At 37.1% G+C, this 21539-nt stretch overlaps 1 protein-coding gene and 1 long non-coding RNA gene across 2 annotated transcripts in view; one reads left to right on the top strand and one right to left on the bottom strand.

Annotated features, from left to right (window-relative positions):
- LOC131684066 (putative metabolite transport protein HI_1104) overlaps positions 1-21539 on the top strand; it is a 78879-nt gene that overhangs the window by 20672 nt on the left and 36668 nt on the right. The gene's annotated exons all lie outside the window — the stretch shown is intronic.
- On the bottom strand, positions 9029-10119 carry LOC131684067 (uncharacterized). The gene is made up of 3 exons (XR_009304604.1): positions 9904-10119; positions 9192-9844; positions 9029-9127 (listed from the first exon to the last, which is right to left on the bottom strand). It is a non-coding gene; the product is annotated as an uncharacterized LOC131684067 (long non-coding RNA).

Raw genomic sequence — 21539 nt, 5'->3', positions numbered from 1 at the left:
ATATAGCAAATATACCGAACAATAGACGAATTTCCTGTTTATGTTATCAATAACCATGTTGACTGTGACAGCTCAAATATTTCGAGTTGTGCGATCCGATAAATAACATGCGTCAACAGCGTTATTTGTAAGTATACATGCAAGAGGCATTTTACGTGGATTTCTCATGACATTTTGAAAAGCTATGAAGGCGGAGTTAAGTAGCTTTCCAACATAGATGTCTCCTTTATGGAAATATGGTTCTTGAACCAAAGCTATGGAAGCTTATCCTTCCTGCACAAGGCGGCTTAGATGCATAGTTGTATGCTTATACTGAGCATTAATTTGTGTTACTCTAACTATACTCGATCACAGCAGTACACATTTCATCATCAACACTTATTGTACGTAAACTAGAAGATACCAAACACGTTGGATTATAATCGCCTATCGCGTATTCCGAAATGGATATTAGTATCATTTCAATCCCACGATTTGCGTGTCAGAGATTCGCTCAACACAGCAAGGGTGATCCACAAAACTTCGTGCGCGACTGGTATATTTTAGCCTAGCCATCTATACAGTCCTCGGCAAAGAAACATTTTAACATAAGAACTCCTGTTGTTAGTCGCCTCTTACGACATGGGAGCTGGAAGCCAGGGGACCAATTCTTGGCTGAGATACTTTAACCCGCCGGATGCCACACGGTCTTTATGCTGGTTTTGTCTGGAGAAAGATAATAGACTATTATTATCCTTCTAGTGGACCATAGCCAGGGACATGCGTTGGTACAACGTTGGCCGACATACATTCAATCCATCAACAGGCGTCCATTACGGAACCTGTGTTTGACGATTTTTAGGAACTTTGCTGGACAGATTATCAATAAAAACAATAGGGAACTGTTTGTAAGTTTTTGCGATTTCATCAACAAATAATATTCTACAGATTTGATCGGTATGGGGTAACCGCAATTAAAATGAATTAGTAACAGCTTCCATTTATAAAACGTTTTTCTCTAGTCCATATTCAGTTATTGCCATCAATAAAAATTGTCTGTTTGCTATAGAATGATACAAGGTGTACAGAACTACAACAACCAGTCTCTCATTCTTTAAACCATGTAACCTTGGATTAGATTCTTCTATATTTAAATAAACAAAGCCGGATGAGGAAAAATCCCCCAATCTGAAACAAGAACAAGAACGGAACACTTATTTTATTTCTCTTTTATGACACGCAGCACCGCGGCTAGAACAGTCGCTTTCGATCCAAATCACCTCGCATCGCTTGGCCGGCATAGCTTCAATGCCTACCCTATATTGCTATCTTCCCGGACAAAATCCACCACAACCTTCACGTGCACGGCTTTGTAGTGGTTGGTAGCAGACAAAACACGGTGGTCGGTAGTTATTAAACCGGATGATAAATCGTTGTGATTTTGGGTCCAAACTCACACTCTTCAGAACACGCGCAATGGGTTTTTACCGCATCAGACTCGGTATTACTCATGAAATGCCCCATTCGAGATAGACATCATTTTGAGACTTATGTCTTGCGAGATCATTTACTTCGATTAGTAGCAGTTATGCTAATTGGCGGTTCGGTTCCTACATTACCAATAAGTGTGGAGTACCTCCGGTATGGAATTAGTTAAGTTCAATCCTTTACGCCCACTTAAAGTTTAATCCTTTCTAGCCCAATAATCCCATGTGCGTAATTATTGGCTGCACCGTTTTTCATGTTTCCGTGTACCTTTTCCGACTGTTCGTGGTTGCTGAATCAGTTGCTTAATGGTCTTAAATAATATTGACACAACTTCTACATAAAATGCCGTACAGGTAGCGAACTTACTAGGAAACAGCCACACAATTTTCTAATTACGGCACAGTTGAAAAGGGTCTATATTGCACTTCTAAATCTTTCACTATGACTTTTCATTGTTAGGGTTGAGTAAATTGTTTTAAACGATATTGAAACTGCGAATTAATGGGAGGTCACATGACATTTTAGATGTTTGTTTTCGTTTTCCAACCTGGAACGTTTACGCTAGTAAGATAGTTGCTAATCCAATCCCTCTAGCCTCGATTGGTAGGGGAGACTGAGGAGACTTGATCCCCGGGTAGACTTGATCCCATCATGGTAACTCAAAGGCGGATCAGAATACATTAATCGAATATACTATAAAGTTGCGTAGTTTTATCTAAACATAAATTTCATTAACACAGAAAAAAGAAATTGGACTTTTGTGTAACCGAATTTTTACCGATTTAAAAAAAAGTCTCAGAAGAACTGAAGAAGATTATTTTTCAAATTTTCAAACTTTTATAAAATTGATAAAATCACCCACTACATACTCTACTTTTGCATACAGAATTACAGGAGAATGTCAATTATATGAATACGTTATGATTGAGCTGATTCTTTTGTTCAACTATATTTTTACTAAAATTTGCTGAAATAGATGCTATGGGTTCACTTGATCCCTTCAAATTCGTGGAGATTTGATCCCCTTCGCCATACGTCATACACACCACTGAAAATAACCAAATTCACACCAGAACAATTGAAGTCATTGTTGTCATAAAAAAAAATGTCAAAAATGAACGCTTCATCGTAAAGAAACATAACTGTAATTGTTTACTACAGTATACGCAGCAACCATTCATCCCACATTTGACGTTCCTCAACCATAATAAAGACAGCTTTCAAATAATTGAACGGAGATTTGGGGAATTCGTAAAACAATCAGGTGAGAGATGCGTAATATGTAGTAACAAAAATAACAATACCTAATCATAACAATTTAATCAATACTACAATCCACTTAATAAAATTGAATGGGGTAATGTATCCGTTTTTGTCCTATTAAGAAGGGTACCACATCATTACTACAATAATTTTATTATATCAGCTTCTTTGATTTGTTATTAAGGTCCATTTTTTTGTTTCGATTATAGAGGTTTTAACGTTAAGGTCATTCGTCTCTTATTAAGAGCCAATATAATAACAAAATTGTTTTGAGAATGGTGAAAATCTTCTGTTTGAGCGCAGCAAAATCTCTAATCGAGTACCCCCATTATCGCAATACCATTTGAGTCAATGCGTTGAGCAAAGATAGGAGATGCTGCTCTAACTAGAGATGGGCCATTCGTTCGCGAACGGTTCAAGTGAACTGGTTCTTCGAAGAGAATGAGCGAACGGAAGTTCTTTTTAAAAGAACGGTAGTTCACAATTCTCTTCAAAGCGAATGAACTGAACCTGACCCAAAGCCGTTTGGCGAATTTCTCGGACCGATTTTTAGGTGAACGAATGAAAATGAACCGACTTGCCGTCCCACAAACCGCTCTCTGTGCTCTCCGAGAATGGAACCGGCGAAGAACGACTCATCACATTCTCTATTTCTCTAGTTATACATCATGAAGAAATCGCTACCCTTGATGAACTTGTTAAGCATACAGGGGTATAATAGTTTGGGCACCATCTGTTTGGTTCCTCTCCAAGAATCGAATGTTTTGAGAGACATTCGCTAGATACAAGTAAAATATCAGCTGAACGGAAGAACGGTTCATCTGAACTAGTTCTTTTTACAGAACTGTTCAGTCGGGAATGGTTCTGCGAAGTGAACTGTTTCGCCCATCTCTAGCTCTAACCAAAGGCTTCAGATGGGTAGGATGATAGTAGAAACAGGGCAAAAATAGGCTTATTACCCTACATGCTCTTTTAAACACGTTTTCATAAAGGAATCAAGTGTCCCCAAATTAGGGATCGAGTCTCCAGTAATCTAAGAATTTTCCATTTTTTTGTTGTTTTCCAGAAATGCTCGTAGCTCATGTCCAGTATAATATTTCCATGTAATTTTTTTATGATTATTAGTCATCCCTAGAAACAATATAAAACTACAAAAAAATACATAGTTTTTTATCATTCCACGGAGTTGGACTGAAAAATAAAAAAGGGGATCAAGTCTCCTCAGTCTCCCCTATTGTTTTCAATGACTTAATCGTTCAAGAGGCGAGCAGCTTGCCACTGAGTTTTGACAAGATTGTGTGGGTGTTTATGGTATAATATGATTGTAGATGGAATCAACTTTGTTTGGCGCTACTCCCATCATCACTTAATTATATGAACACGGGAATCACAGTAGCATCCATATGATCGCATCTGATATAGGTTATCCGTTACTTTCTCGTACAAATAGATAAAAAAAACTAGCCTTGGTAAAACAGGGGGAATCTAGAAGAATAGCTTCTCCATGTGTTCCCACAAAGCGATACCATAAAAACTTTATAACCGTTCACATACAGTAGCAGAAAATCAACCCGTCTTAGACAGATTTCCGGGCGGTTTAATGAAACGAGTGAATAATAAGTTTTTTATAACCTTTTGTGAGTAATAGTACTGATAAAATATGATAAAAAATCTAATTATAAACAATCCGGTCTCGTATTCTATATCGCTCGCCAGAACATAGAGGGTTCTGCCTACATCAAGATTCGTTAATTAAGTTTTTCATCAATTTCCAACAACAACCTAGAAAACAAGGTATTGCTAATGAGCGTCGATCACTTTTTATGGTCGTTGGGAAATTTTCAGTTTGCTGTCTCAAGATTCATACAATGTATGTTTGAGTCGCTACAATACTTTATTACACAATAGAAAATATGTTGCCAAATTCGAGATCTGAAACAATTACGTGTTTACTTTACGAAAACAGGACCATGAACAAAAATAATTATTTTTGTGATTGTGATCAATTTTTCTTCAGTAACGCCTGCATAATGCTTTTATTTAAGAAAATATTTGTTATTTATCGGCTATATTATTCGTTTTTCTCTAAGAGAAGAGAAGACAATCACGTAGCCAATTTGATCCAGTCCTAACCTCCTTGAACCAGCTTCTGATTGGTTGTTTTATCAGCCAAGAGCGTTCATAATATTTTCAAAAGGGATGAAAAACAGTGCTGCTGAATTTATTTTGGCTACTTTTCATACACATGAACATTTCAAGCAAATTGAATAAATACCCTGAATGACGATATAACTACGTGTATTGTTAAGAGAGACACGAATAAACCTAAAACTCAATTTTTAGTATTGTGAATTCTTCAAAGAGGGTCGATATTTGAGGTACAATTATTTTCAGCAATTGTGAAAAACATGGAATCTGGCAACGATGGATGGTTGTTGTCTTTACGACTCTTCTCTTAGGTTAGGTCTATCAGTGAGCTAGTTCAAAGCTTTATGAACTGCATCTATAAACCAAATTTTGGTTTTATCATGGATTTAGTAATATTATTTGTGATTCCACTGTACGAGTATGATTAATAACACCGGTTTACAGCATTTCTGAACCCAATAAGCTGATGGCTTTTTACAATGTAAAATCGTGTGCTGGATCCGAAAATGAAGTGGAAAAAAATCACAGTTTTCAAATTACAGTCAAAAAATGAATTTCAAAACAAAATAAAAAGTACGTTTAGTAAAATTCAATTATCTTCGACATGAAATATTATTATGTTGAATTAAAGACAAGATAAAAAATGTTCAAAAGACAGAAAGGGCATAGCAACATAATAAGATTTCATATCGATGCACTACAACCGAAGATATTTGGATTTATTGAACGTACTTTTTATTTTAAAGATGATATTCATTTTTTTACTGCAACTCGAAAACTATTTTTTTTTGTACTGTTCAATTGTTGAAATTCAGTTTTTATTTTTATTTTGTAAACTAGTGTAGTTCATCATCCTGAACATGATCTGGCTTAGGTAGTTGTGAAGCAAAATTAAATTGCTTTGCTAAATTAAAAAATCAAAACAATCGTGAAAAGAAGAAAAAAAAAAGAAAGAAAATTCGAAATTTTATTCATGGATTCCTGCCACATTTCTGTTTCATAGTTTCTAGGTCATGATTATCCATTCATGAACGTGAAATAGTTCACAAAGCAATGCAATTCCATGGTTGCCATTTACATGATACGGTGATATGGTTCATAAAGTACGCAATTGTTCGCATGGTCTTTATATAGTCGTAAAAGTAATCTATTGAAAATCTATAAAATTGAAAAATCCACGAAAAAAATTCATATCTGGCAATTATTTCAGGCAGAATTCATTGTTGTTTTACTATCTCCTGACTCGTTTTTTCATATCTGATATTCAGCCGCGATATTGATACTGATATTCTATTTAAAGAAGCAAAATGTCATAAGTAGCGACAAGTATTTTATGAAAAACTACCGCGTCTACATGCCCGCTCCATAAAGTTGAGATTGACGGTGTAGTCCCCGGTTCGAGCTTATCTTGCGTAAATTTACTGGTTGGCGATTTCAGGGAACCATTGCTCCAACGAGAGAAGGTACTGGGTGATCTTTGATGAGACTGTTTTGTCTCAATTACGTCTAGTTCGACAAGATTCGTCTGCTTGTTCGGCAATAGACCTTTCTCGTCCGACCTAACACCTGTTTTTCTTATTTTTAATCGAAAGATTACACATTGATAAGAACATTTCCGTAAAAATGAGATTTTTAAGAGCTATCATGATTTTTTAAGGATTTTTTAAAGTTTGAAATATGCAAGAATGTTGAATATTTTTTTCACCTCAGCAAGAATGGTGGGACTTAAAATGTGCGTTTGGGCAGCACTGCTTTGAATATTTTCACTTAAGTTCTTGGCAACGCGGTAAATGAAGTGGTGAATCGCAAAGAGAATAGGAAAAGAGACGAATAGTGTGAAGCCAAAAATACCTTATTGAGCAGACCAATCGTGCAATGTAAATAAACATTACTCATGCCTGAGTTGGAGGAGATAAGTATTGTAAATCTATCAAAAAAAATTTGAATTTTCGTCAGAATTTAGTGCAATCGTGATTGTAAGGTGCATTCTAGAGTCTATGTATGAGTAAAAACAAGTTTTAGAATTATTTAATCTCTTTGTTTCGAAATGCACATCGTTTGATATACAAATTCAACGATCGACAAAAGGTTTGTTTTCAAAATATAATAGGAGTCCTTTAAAGTGCTGCCTTTGGAAACGGTTGCCAAATTCTAGTCTTGAAATCATCGTAAAGAGAGTGTTGCCGTTTTGACTGATTTTCACTCTGCGTCTCTTTCACTATTCTCTTTGGTGAATCGCAGTACAAAATTCATTAACAATGTAAACAAACTAAAATGAACCTCTCGCTGTAGAACATTGGATGAAAATGTGTAACCTCATTTTTTTGACATTTCGCAGAGCTTGTTTACATAGACTTGGATTTTTTTTATTCGACCACAGTATGAGAAACTTGATTTGGTTTACTCTTAAATGCGAATATCTTGTATTAACAAGCTCGCTAGGCTTTCATTTTTATTTGACGTCATTGGGCAATGTTCCGTTAAATTTGGCATTTGTTTTTTTCTTGTCCACGATTCGTTGAAGAAAGCGATTTTATTTGTTGCGATCAATTTAACTTGTTTTGATTTTTTTGCTGAATTACAACGTTAGCCACAAAACATTTTGATGATCTCTGGTAATTGGTAATCTCTGGTAATCCTTGAAATTATATACATCGCAACATAGGTCCGCACCAGTTGCAGCTGCTCCACCTCGCCGGAATCGAGTTAGCCGATGGTACAGTCGTCTGCGTCACACTCTGCTGTCGCTGCACCAATGGTGGCTCCCAACCAGGCCTTTGGATTAATTACTCAAATCGCAGCTACTGCTGGTAGTGTAGCGATCGGCTCCGTCGGTAACACCGTTGGACATGCCCTCATCGGAATGTTTAGCGGTTCCGATTCACAAGAGGCAGCCTCGCTAGGACAGGCTGCCCCGGTATCGGGCGAGGCAAACACTCCGGCAGGACCATGCTCGTGGGAGATCAAGCAAATATCTTGTACCCAAGGCCAGGTCGAGTGTGATTCGGAACAATTACCAAATCTAGAAGTCCATATATATAGCGTTCACGTGATACATTTTCCTTGAAGTTGATTGAATAAAAATAGTATAAATGTTGGCCAAATCCTGCAGCACTAGGATCAAAGATAGAGCATTAACACCAACTCACTGTGCTTCGGTGTTTTTTTGCAAACGTATCTTTAAAATCGATCACTTGAAAGTAGTATCAATGATTATAAATACAACAATACACTCATAACCTTTTTAATGGTTATTTAGCCATAGGTAACGAGGAAATCGGTATGTTTTATTCATGTACAACAAAAAAATACTCAGCAATAATGTAACTTATTATTAATTGTTGCGTAGTATAAATGATTATAAAATGCGACAACATAAGCTCATAACCTTTCTAATGGTTATTTAGCCATACTGCCGTGATACGCATAACTGTCCCATCTGCATAGGAAACCCAAATGGGACTGCTATGCGGATCACGGCAGCATAGGTAACGAGGCAATCGGTATGTTTTATTCATGTACAACAAAAATTACTCAGCAACAATTTAATTTATTATTAATTGTTACGCGTGATTTTGCCTCCAGTGATTGGCCAAAATTGGTCGCTTTTAGAATCTGGTGCTCTAAGCATAATTGTCCCATGTTAATAGCGAATCCCATAACACATGGGACAGTATAGCGACCATACAGCTGCAACAGCGAATTTAGCATTGACATCAATATAACCAGGTTGGTTGCAAGCAGAAAGAACAATACTAGCTGGGCTGCTAGCTGTTTGTGCTACTAATAACACTTGCAGCCTGTCAAATTAACATGATTCTATGATCTAGCTTCAATGATGATGGAATATAGCCGAATCCAAAGCCTTACCAATCAGCGCATTTGATCATGTAATGGATATGATAAACTCTGAAAGAAATACATTTTATTGTTGTGTTTTTGAGGTTAGAATTTTTATACTATTATAAGAATGGTCCTCAGCAACTATCCTTCCAAATCAAAAACTCGTGCTAGCAATGGCTTCGTTCAGAAGCTGCTGTACATTTGTTTTCGTTAGCTGGTCGATTACGATTTCCCCGACCGAACCACTTTTCCGACACAACAAGAGGGAAACGAACGATTTTCATTTGATTTCCGTAGTCACAGAACCGTATTCATTCGTTCAGTCCGAGCGATATTGCGTAACTCGGGGAACAGGCAAGTGCGACGATTGAGTCGTCATGGGCTTCAATTTTGTACATACAGGCACCTATAAATAACCAATCAATTTAATTATGTAGATTTAGGCCATACCGTAAATTTGGCTGACATACCCCGTATCAAGTCCCTCACATATAGCACACCATCCTGGCAACCAGATGCGCCCATCTCAGCCTGCCACTGGTCTATGAAAATACATGTAATAGGACCGCAATGGCCGTTTAGGGTGAACTGCAATAGGTGGCTATCGAGCCGGAACACGTTAACAGTGTGGCCCTGGCTGCCAGTCATGACTGTACCGCCCGCCACTTCCAAACATGTCACCGGTAACCCTGCTGGTGAAACTCTAGGATACATCGAAGCTCCTCCTCGGATGCGTGATGTTGAGCTGGGAAAGCTGTGGACGGATTTGATCCGGCGGATTGCTGAAATGCTTCCTGCCGAACCGCTGCGTACGTGAGCTAAAAAGAATAAGAATTAAGGCACTTGATGACATACTCATTACAGACTGAAAATTAAATGACTTAGAATATACAGTATTTTAAAAGAACAAGTAAAATCTGTCTGCGCCCTAGGTGAGCTTAAAAAATTGCTTGAAACATAGAACTTACTTCGCCCATATACAGACGTAAATCCCCAATCGATCTGACAACCTTACGTGTACGTTTCCAGTCTCAGAAAATCGATTCGTTCACTCAACTCCGTCACCGGCGAGGTTTATGTTAGTTACCCCATTGTTGTGGGTGTTTTCGGCTTCATATATATCCTGCAATTAAACGTCCGTCAATAGTTGTAATAAAAAACAAATGACTCCAAACAATTTACCTTAAAGTTACAAATCTTTCCCTCCCAGAACTTTAACCGCCCATCTGCACACACAATCTCTATGAGATCATCAAAAAAGTCCAGATACCAGATCGGTGAAGTCTGGTAACATTTCTTCCGCGCTGAACTTCCTCCTCCAGGTGGCTGAAAACATTCCCCAGCGCTCATCTGCTTTCGGGGTGGGATGAAGCCGTATGATTGGACCTACTCTGACCGCTGCTACATCATAGCCCTTGGTCGAATTATTCCACAAAAACCGAATTCGCAGATCCGCACAAAACCTTTTCGACATACACGATTATCATTTGTGAAATGAATCTCCAACTGGACGGTAAAATGAAACCATTCTGGGTTAATATTTTCCTGCATCTCATTCTGATGATTGTGCCTGGTGAAGTTAAACTGTAGTTTTCTCTTCAGTTTGAAAGCAAAACTGGTCGGCGAACTCTCTGGAAACGGGAGACAGCTGATGTTTTTGAATTCCTTGACAGGATGAAACACATCAGATAGGTAGAGAAAACAGAAAAAACAAAAAAGATGTCATCGATGTTTTAAGAGCACTTTTCACTTTAGAGCAGCGTTGTCAGATGGTTTGTATAATAGGTTTGCTCTAGTACACAGAAGTTGCTCCGGAGCAAACAGAAGCAAAAAATACTTCCTTTTTACTCCGGTTTGCTAACGGAAGCAGAAAAAAGAGAAGAGAACATAGGAACGATTTTCTCTCTGTTTGCTCCGGAGTACTTCCACTTTCTACTGGTACTGGAACAAATCTAATATCGGTATAGTTCTGAATAAAAAATAGGTATTTATCGGTGTGAAGATGTATGCTAACCAAAAGTTACCTGCAATTTTTTGGGTTTAAATTATAGATCATTCTAATGTTATGTAATCAAACCTACCGAGCTCAATCAATTTCAGAATCGGTTGTTGAGCTTCATTTGAAATTTTGATAGTAACCTGGCAGATTTCTGAATCAATTTCCGGATGATTTGATGTGGAAAGGTGAAGACATTTTCTAAAAAGGCCCATATGTTTTATTAGTTGATCTTATTATATGAAAATCGTGATTTTTTGGTAAGAAAAAAGAAGTCGGTATTTTTAGTAACTTTATTGGAATTGAAATTAAAAATCGGTTTAAATATCGATAAATCGGTATATTCTGCAACACTGTTTTGGGGTTCATCTACGTCAAAACAATGTTTTTGACAAATTGGAATGAACTCTTGGAGTTCATACCCAGTAAACGAAACGGCGAATAGCCAGATTAAAACAGCTGCCGGCTAGCGGCAGGCTACTGGAACTATGTTATAGGCTACCCGCCGTAACTTTATTTCATATTCCCCACTCGAAATTCATCCAAATGGTGAAAAAGTATGGAGAATCGAGGTAAAATAGGACAGGGGAATACAGAGTAAAATGGGCAGCTCGAAGAATTTTTGATTTTTTCAATAGTTAGAGACACCAAATTAACGTGACAGTATTCAGAATTGATCCAGCGATGAAAACGGAAGCTGTTCTGCATATAAAAATTTTTGACGAGAAAGGTCTATTATTACCATGTAATGTATTGAACTAAATACAAACAAATGAACCTTTGTAGCACTAAGGCTCAGTGTTGTGATAAGTGTACAGAGATTTGATAGGATGACTCTTGAATTGAAAATGCTGCTTATTGTGGTCCACATGATCTTTAAGCATGCCCCGCGTACAAACATCGCCCGGAGAATCTGAAGCGTTCCCTTACTAGATGGTGGGACACTTATACTGAATTTTTTATGACTATTCCACTTATTAAGCAGATCAAAATTGCAGCGCCCCGCTAAGGTTGGCTCCTTTGGCGGAAGTCAGCCCTGCCAAACGCACACGACGGGCATGATTGGCACATTTGATTCATATTACAGATATATGTAGTACATTTTTTATCACCAAGGCATCTGAGAACATGCTTCTGTAATTATTTCTAAATCACGGGCGGAGTAAACTGGATTTGCGTCTATAGAAAGACGGGGGTTAGTTGGAGATTTTGCTGGGTGAGGAGACTGAGTTATGTTAGAACAGTTTTACTTTTGATTTGTTTTCAAAAAGCGAGATAATCTATTGCGATTATTGATAGTCAACCCAAAAATAATGCCATCTGACCAAGAGAAAGCACTGATTGGTTTTTATCACGGGTGTGCATTATTGTTTTATATCAATCGAAATTCTTAGGGTATGTTCAGCAGTGTAGTATTTTATATGGAAATTTCAAAGAGGAATTTAAACGTAAACAATCAGTCCCAGCAGAGCCTTTTGATTTATTATTTGGAACTGTTCAACTGGTCATTCTCTTTGTTGTTTTATTTGAAATGCATTTGGAACTGTTTTGAATATAAAAGGGTATTCAGCATATACACTCAGGTTCGATAGATTGGGGAAAATGATTTCGAGTCAAGTAACAACCTGAGGACAAGTTCGGGAGTGGTTGATAGTTCTATAATGTAAAACTGAAAATATCAGCAGTTTGAACGGGTGTTCGTTTTAGCTCAAAATTCAGGTTTAAAACTCATGCCATGTCTTAAGCGTTACTGTCTCAAACATTATGTTGCCCCAGTATATCCAGTCTGAGTATTTGTCCTGTTCTATGTATTTAAAACACAGTGCTAAACATGTTTTAAATTCAGCAACAAATAGAACGATGATGTACGCCAATTTAAATTTTATATCAATACTGTACTGTACTAGGAATGTAATTGTTTTAGGTCTAGTTCCACATTGAAAAACCTATATAAAAGAAAAGGCTGCAGAACATGCACTAAGTTCTATTGTTCTAGTTTCAAACTGGAACCGGTTTAGTAACAATGTAATTTATCAAATATTTTCATTTGCTTGGTCATTAATTGATTAAGAAATACTTAGCCTAACGATTGTTTACCTAAGTTCATCAGTACAATATTAAAAATCTATTTTTTTACGTTTTAACGACATTCAATTAGCTAGAGATTACTGGGTAGGGAAAGTTATGAAACTTAGAGCCATAGTACTCAAGTAAGAGCAAGGATGTGAAGTAAACAGATCGGAAAACTAGAAGTGGCTGGCAGGGTCATTCGAACAGGCTTAATATCGTACGGGCTTAATTTTTGCCTTCTGTTAGTGAGGGTCGAGCTTAGGCAGAATAACTACGAATCACCCGAGTTCACTAACATGTGTCCTTGATAAAGGTAGACGTATCTATCTTTGCCGTGACAACCAAGAGAACACTATAGAACTTCGGTTTGATGAGCTTTTAGCAGAAATAGCAAAATCTTCGATAGAATCTGATAAGCAAAAATTTTTGATTTTTAAAGAAACTTATTAGAAATAAACGCAATAAAAGTATTTCTGTGTATTTCTGCTATTACTATAGTGTGCTAATAGTGTAATTGAAGTGTCAGAAAGATCCCCAGCCTTTTGTAATGAACCGCATGGAAACACAACCATCTTAACAGCGTGTCGGTTTTACCCTTAACCAAAGGGTGTCGGTTTTACCCTAACTTTTTATAAAAGCAATTAAAAATATTGAATTTCTCAAACTCGTCTTCAATGCACCCAGTTGATCATAGAAAGGGTACTGAAGTTGATAATAATAGGTACTGCAAAATGTGGTGATTTGAAGGGCTTTGTTCGGTAAAAACTTCAAAAACCTGCCAACAAAATTTTATATCCAGAGGAGTATGAACGCTGCTGTCGTATGTTTTGTTTATTTTTATGACATTCGGCGTACTAACGTAAATCCAATTTGACTTTAAATGCTCTACATAATCGTACTAATAATAAAGTGTCATTATAAACTAAATGAAAACTTGGTTTCTAGGAAAAATTGTGGGATGTCGGTTTTTCCCACAATTCCCCTACAACTGTACTGATATCTTTCCCTCAATAAAAAAAAAATACACAGCTGTAACGTGACAGATTTTGGTTGTAACGAGACAGATCATGGAGTATTCTCCATAAAACCGAAAACAAAATTTTTATCCAGGAAAACGATATTTCAAACTCTTCTTAATTTTACAAGCTTAAACTCAGAACTGTGTTCACGCAAATTTGGGAGCCAACGGAGCAGACGTTTCAATTTTGTCGGGTAACCTCAAAAGTCACTGCGAAAATTGTGTAACGTGAGTGGTGACAGACGCCTTACAATGTCAATAAAGCAAAAACCGTTCATGAAAACAACACTCTGTAGAAAAAATGTAGAGTTTAGGGACCCTAATAACGGGCAATTATGACAGAACCTGATTCTATCGTTTTTTGCAGACTTATCTTATGAAATATGCGTTAACTTGTGAAGTGACTGCCAGAAGCCTTGACCATATATTCTGAAAGCAAACTGTTTGTTCACGTTTCGTTAAGTGTGATTCGAGCCATTTCAAGAGGTCATTTTGTGTGCCATATTTTTGAAGTTTGAAGAGTACTGAAGGTGTGACTGTCAATACTAAAGTCCGTGTAGAGTTTTTCCACATGGTTGCCATTGTCCCTTGCATTCACAGCAAAGGTTAGAAATTCTGAAAGGTTTGATTTTCTTATGTGGCTTTTATGAAAGCCATTTGGCTTGCTTGTTATTTGCTTTTTGGTTTCCTGAAATATTTTTTTCATTTACTAGTTTTTCGAATAATTTAGGAATGCATGCACAGTAAAAAATATCATGTAACTTTACGTCTTGCAAGGTGCACATAAAAGGAGCGTCCCAATTCACATAAAAATGTGAGATGTTCGGCTTTTTCTAGATCATTCAGTCTGAGTTTTACATCAAAAGAGTCACAATATTCAATTTTACATATCATAGCATGTAAAATCCTATTATCGGACAGAAAAATATGTCGCTGCGATGTTTACGTCAAATGTAATTTTCATTTTTTCTAAGAGTGTGAGATAATGACAATCCCACGATAGTTTCGGATGTCCGGAGTGCCTAATATAAAAGTAGGCACTAAAAAGGATGGTGTCCATCTGGGAACGGTCCATTTTTCAGTGCGTTTTCACAATGCGCAGTAATTGTAGGGCGAATTCTTCTACTAAATTTTTCAAGAATACTGGTGTAATTCCATCAGGTCCTAGGCTTTTTGATGCTTTTGGATTTTTAGTACATTGGTAGTTTCGTGTTCCAATAACTCATGGACGGAAATGTCATTTGAAAATTCAGGTATAAATGAAAAGTAGTTATGATCTGTTTCGGAATATAAAGCATAGACATCTGGAATGAATTTAAATTTCACTTCCACGTAAGTGAAGAAATTCTTTCGACTTGGTTTGATTTCATTTCCGATTACACGACTATATTCCTCATGTACAATGTTTATTACTATGTTGAGATGGGAACAAATGTCCAAATAATTTTGCCGATTCGAAATGCTGTGTTCTTTCTTGTACATTTTTTATGTGTCTTGTGTTTTATATTTTTTAAATTTTTCAGATGTTGGTTGAACCACACAGGCTGTTGACCATGCTAATGGTTTTGAAATTTTCAAATGAAGAATTTCACTAAATTTGAAAATTATGCATTGTTCCTGTGATAAATACCGAGTTTCTCCCAATAAAGATGCCTAAGCAGCTCCAATAGAACAGTTTCCATATTGTCTGTTTATTAAATACTGAAACTACAACGTATAAAAAATCCCATTCAAAGATAAGACACAATTGCGTTCATGTGTGTGACCCCATAATGCATCCTGCATACATTAAACAGATTAGTGCTTTACGCAAATCGATCCTTAGATAGATAACAATCTGCGCATCGATATCTATTATCGGCACGTTTCCAGTGCGCTCCCATGCTGGAGCACGTAACGAACAATTAAGTTTAACAACTTTTCACATACAAAATTTATGCAGCCCGACACGCGGCTAGTTGAGAGATGTAGGTACATGAACTGCATGTACAATTGCATGGATTTCATTGAATCGAACAGACCCGGGTCCGGCCGGGTGAGGTGTTGCAAATAGGAGGGCGCTTTATTCGATTTTCATAGAATAGAAATGTGCTTGCTATTGACATTGAGCGGCATTGATGCGCTGTGCGGAAAATCGATCATTCCTGTCCTTCTCGTTTGACAAGGTAACTGGAAGTTTCTTGGCTAACCAATTATGATTGGTAAAGCTTATCAATGTCAATAAATGTTCAGTTCATTCGATCACGTTCCAATCTGTGAAATCAACTAGCTACTGTTAATTACATATTTTTTGCCGAGTAGGGCGGGTATTGTCTAGGTAGGTCGATTGCCGGTCCATGAACTAATGCTTTGTTTGCATCACTTAACAGTGTTTGAATAATAGTCGCATATATTTTAACGCATCAAAATTGTGATTGTATTTTCAATTTGTTTTATTTTTCCCAATTCAATTTTTTCTATTGACAGGTTCACCGAAACTGAGGGTAGCAGTTTAGGCAATCTAAATAAATTCTAACTAATTCAGGAAATCGATCGTAAACCATTAAGAATCGCTACTATTCTAAATGCCCTGTAATTTTTTAGGAATGATTATCCAGATCCTGTTGCCCAACCCCTGAGTCCAACCACCTTCATAAGGTCGACGCTTTTTGCCTATCTCATTCCAATCAGGCGAAACATTTTAACACAGGCTCCCCAGCAATTTGCAATTTGTGTCCCTTTCACTTTTATGGATACCTGATTCTGTGTAGCTACAACCAGATCTACATAGCAACAGTTCTTGATTCTAGGTTCGGGAACTCCTGCTGGTCGGCAATTCAGTGCCGGTGGACAACACGCGAAACGAATGAGTCGTGCGATAGAACGTTCAAATCTCAACCAATCTGGAACGCTGAGATCACTAATTACTGTCGAGCCTCTATGTGTGTATCATTACAGGGTAGATGATCTCATTCTCAACTAATTTATCAGGGCAACGGTTTGCTAAAGAATGTTTTGAATCTGAAGTTTTTATTTTATAGTTGTGGCCTTATAGAAGTTTTTTTAAATAAATGTGTTGTCACTTAATAGTAATACGGGACCTTTCGTAAATATTATGCTTCCTTGTTTTTGATAACACCCGTTTATGGCAATGATTCTATCCCAATATTGGCAATAACTTTGAAAATAATTTTCATATCTCGTCGGGCGCTAAATTAATTGAAATAATTTTAATAATTTTTGAGGCTATTGAGACGTAAGTTGTCTGTAAATACTTCTAGATACAAATCCCATTTAACATTTACTTGACTGGATTGAGTGACAAAACAGCAAACCATAAAACCTCCAATTTGCAAATACAAGTATTTTGTTTAAACGGTTTTTGCATGCACTATTGAAAAATATTGTTGCGAAACCGTCATTCATATAGAAATAGAATTATAATTACCCGGGAATCAATTAAAGGGAATTATTCGTTCTTTGCGTAATTAAATTAAAGGGAATTATTTGTTCTTTTTTGTAAACTAGATCAGTTTTTTCGCCCGCTATATAAATTTAATTAAATTGTTCAAATATGAAAGAAGCTTTGGGGTAGTTTCTGTTGGTAAGGGGAGTTGGCTCCATTCTCTGCATTAAGAAAATATCAGATGCATATCCTTATCCAAATATTTTGCAAGGTGCTATTTCTGGAGAATACCTTCGAAGCGACAATGATCTGATGCATACCACTCAAACCACGAAAGAAATGGTTTGCCGACCATAGTGTGATGAAATGGTTAGTTTAAATCATAAATAAATCTCAAGTTAAAAATCTGTCACCATAAACTATTGATTTAGAAGAGATATCACCTATGTAGAAGCTGCCCGAAAAAATATTGGCTTTCTTGTGCAGTTCTTGTCCTTTATAACATTGATTAATATTTTTCCCAAATTATAGGTTTAGGGTTTATCCAACAAAGCTGAAGAGAAACCAATTTTATAAAACTTTGTCAAAGACTTTGTCTTCATAACTATTAATTTTGCAATGATTTTTAAAGGCTGTCCTGATCTTATATAGAAACAGTTTTTCAGATATAACATTTTGAATATGTTGAATATATAACATTAACAAGTTGAATATGTTGTTATGTGTATCAATAGGATTCGATGTAACCTGTTGATGCAAAAAGATTAGGAGGTTTTATGCATATCAAAGAGAGAATTTGTTATGTTCTGCTTGAACGGGCTTTTCCCTGCTCCAAATAAACGAATTTTGGATTGCTTTTTCAGGCACCGGCTATTATCATCCCCATCCCTTATCACCTATTTTTATATAGTGACTCAAACAGTGTATTAGTGCATTGAATATGAACCATCTTTATTATATGAACAATCATTGGTTTTATGGCATTGTAAGGGAACACGTATCCGCCAGGTGACGTAAATTGAGCTGACATATCTTTTAACTCAGAAAATCGAGTTATTTGTGTTTATTTGACCAACTAGGCAATTAATCCATAGGGCATTTTATGAGTATGTGGAATACGCATGGTCTTGTCCGAGTTGAACATATCATTTCGAGCAGCATATTCACTATATTATTAACCATATTTCATCGTGTGCACAATAATTGACTATTATCGTAGAAAGCGACTAAAATAGGAGTTTCTTCTTCATTTTTTGTGTCTTCTGTATGTTCTAGCTTCTAGAAAGCAACTAGGTTTTCTTGTCTATAATCTTGCTTCTGTTTCAGGTACTTAGCATAAAAAACTAGACACACGTGTCGTCGGTTGTATAACCGGTATACAAAGTCGGTTGCTTTAAGTACTGAGCTATTGCTTATTTTATACCGCTCATAAGAGTCGGCATCTTATTCAATTGTTCGTGGAGAAAGAAACAATACATAGTTATCGTTTGTCGGCTTAAAATGATACCAAAGCTGACACATGATGAATAATACTTATTTCATGAAATTTTCAATTGCATAGGTATTAAATATCATACCTATTTCGACAAATGATTCAATTAAATACAAGCAACACTCAGAGCCGTAGTGTGGTCTTCTGGCGCCCTTGGCGGAGTCTCAGTTGTGTGCCTTGGCTTTCTTTTCCAGTTCGACTTTCACATACAGGTCGGACTCGATTATCCGGGGATTCGATAATCCGGGGTTTCGATTATCCGTGATTCGATTATCCGGGGAAAATGATTCGATTATCCGGGTGTATTGAAAAATAATCAAATTTCATCTAGAATGTCTGAATATAGTGGTAATTCGATCATTGCAGGCAATACAACTTTTTCGGGAAATGGGGGTTTCTAGGGTTAACATCCTCTCAAATTTTGGCCCGCCTCAAAAATAGCTTATATATGGGTTAGTCGGGGCAAAGTGCCCAAGAAAAACCAAAATTTGGAATCGACCTTCACGGATTGGAACTAGTTTCGAAGAAATTGCTCAGCTAGAGCCAATGACCTAAATTATTGACCTAAATTAATGTGGCAATTGAACCACCCCTCAGTCCATGGAAACACTTTTACTTTTACAAATTGTTTAAAAAAAATTGTTTTTTTTTTTTTTCGGATTATATCTCTGGTACTGAATTATCAGCGAAATGATTTTTGAAGGATTTTTTCAAGGAATCTAGAAAAAAAAAACTTTTAACGGCAGTGTTGCCAAATATGCAACTTTTTAATTTTAAACTGAAAGTACATTTTTCTTGTAATACACATATCGGTTACTGCAGGCCCTTTCGACACATAAAATATTTTTATACCTACTTTGCTTGCTGCGGTTTCTGAGATAATGATATCATGCTTCTCAGGATTCTATTTGGATACTTTACAGAGGATTCTGATCGAAGTTTCCCTAGCATTCCAATGGAATGTTGTTCAGAATTTCGATTAAATCCTTATCCGAATTTCTACGAGTTTTTTCTCTGAATTTTGGTGCAGGATTCTAGAGAAAAGCTTCTTCGAGGTCTGGTGAAATCCTTCTCAAAATAGAATTCTGCTGAAGATTCACTTATTCAAGATGTTGATAGAATCATGCTCCTATTTTCAGTGAAATCTGGTACAAAATTCTCATGAATATCCTGCTATGTGTTCCAGTGGACTTTGACACAATATTTCTCTTCTCCCATTATCCCCTCCAACAATTGATTCCAGCTCAGAACTCTAATAGCATCCTTCCCTTTTATGCCCATGTTGTTGATAAACAACCACGTTTCTAAACGACTAATTTGGTTTACACAACATATATTTACAACAACAGGTAAGACGGCTAATAACTAGGACTCATATAACAGTTTTTGCAACCGGCCGAGACGGTTGTGCCTCCAGGTGGAAGGTTTTGTTCTCGAGAGAGTGACGGAGTGCGAGACGCTGTATGCGTTTTTGTGGGAGAGAGAGAGACCAGTTTGTTAAGTGTGAGTCGACAGTTGATACGTCGGAGGCGTGGTCAACGGCATCCTCGGTGTTTTGACAGCAAACCGCGGGTAGACGAATTTGCCTACCGCGGTGGCAGAAATCGACAGTGATCGTGCCTGTACACACAGAAAAAATATATTGTATTGGTGTCGTCGGGCAATTCTAATCGACGAGAGGGGAAGCGTCACAGGTAGACCCATTTGCTCTATTCGTCTACCGCAGAAGTGGTACGACGAATAAGGAAAACAAGTGGCACCGAAAAGTGCCGCATCGACAGTGGGATTTTCGCAGCAAGCCACAGGTAGCCACATTTGTTTACCGCGGCGGTGGAAACGGAGAGAGCGCGCTTGTGGTGGTGATACCGACGAGCAGCTTAACCGGAGAGTATTTTGAAGTGTTGCAGGTAGGCCTATTTCTCTACTGAAGAAGCAACGCGACGAAGAAGGACAGCAAGTGTCACATTGTCATACAACGGGCACCGAGTTTACAACGTAACACATGAGGTGTGTTCTACAGGTGTAACAGGTATATTTTTCATTCCTTTTTGTGATAGTTTTTCTTGCTAGGTAAAATGGATGAAGAGATGGGAGAACGAGTAACAGACCCTCCCCCTAAGCCTTATGCTGAAAATGTAAATCCAACTAGAATTAAAATTTATCCAGAGTCGTCAACGGGACCATGGATTGTATTTATTAGGCGTAAAGTAAAGGCGCTAAATATTATTCAAATTTCTAAAGATTTGACTACGCGATTCTCGGATGTAAAAGAGATCGTCAAAGTCAATAAAGATAAAATACGCATTGTCGTTGGTAGTCTCAAACAAGCCAATGCAATTGCTTCTTGCGAGCTTTTTACGCGTGAGTATAGAGCGTATATTCCTTCAAAGGAAATTGAAATTGATGGGGTCATCACAGAATCGAGTTTGACTGTTGATGACATAATTAAGCATGGGGTTGGTCGTTTCAAAGAAACCACACTTAAAGACGTAAAAATACTTGAATGCAAGCAATTGCATTCAGTATCACACGAAGGAGATAAAAAAGTTTATCGACTGTCTGACTCATTTCGAGTGACTTTCGCTGGGTCTGCGCTGCCCAACTATGTCATCATCGATAAGATTCGTCTCCCTGTTCGCCTTTTTATTCCTCGTGTAATGAATTGCCTTAATTGCAAACAGCTTGGCCACACAGCCACTTACTGTTCCAATAAGGCACGGTGTGGCAAATGTGGCGGTTCTCATCAAGAGGATACATGCAATGAAAATTCAGAAAAATGTTTAATGTGCGGAGAAAACTCACATGAGCTCCCTGCATGCCCCATTTATAAATTGCGTGAGGATAAAATTAAACGATC

The sequence above is a fragment of the Topomyia yanbarensis genome, chromosome 2 (genome assembly GCF_030247195.1).
Source record: "Topomyia yanbarensis strain Yona2022 chromosome 2, ASM3024719v1, whole genome shotgun sequence".
NCBI lineage: Eukaryota > Metazoa > Arthropoda > Insecta > Diptera > Culicidae > Topomyia > Topomyia yanbarensis.
The sequence above is the reverse complement of the archived record's forward strand: the minus strand, read 5'-3'. Positions and strand labels throughout refer to the sequence as shown.